Consider the following 302-nt stretch of genomic DNA (forward strand, 5'->3'; position numbering starts at 1 on the left):
TGCAGCAGCAAGAGCAGCACCTGCTGCACTGTTTGCTGCTGCAGTGCGTACTGCTGCAGCAGGAGCAGCAACTGCTGCAGCAAGAGCCGCAGCTGCTGCAGCAGCAGCAGAGTTTGCTGCAGCTCTTTGTGTCTGTTGACGTCAGGTGTATCCTTTGAATAGTAAATGTCTCTCTTGCAACTCATCTAGCCAGCTAGCTAGCTAGCTAGCCAGCTAGCTAGCTAGCTAGCTGGCTAGCTAGCTAGCCAGCCAGAGTTCACCTACCTGCTGCAGCGCTGCTGCTGCTGCAGAGGGGCTCTACG

The sequence above is a fragment of the Eimeria mitis genome, genomic scaffold, assembly GCF_000499745.2.
Source record: "Eimeria mitis Houghton genomic scaffold, Emh_scaff3332, whole genome shotgun sequence".
Lineage (NCBI taxonomy): Eukaryota > Apicomplexa > Conoidasida > Eucoccidiorida > Eimeriidae > Eimeria > Eimeria mitis.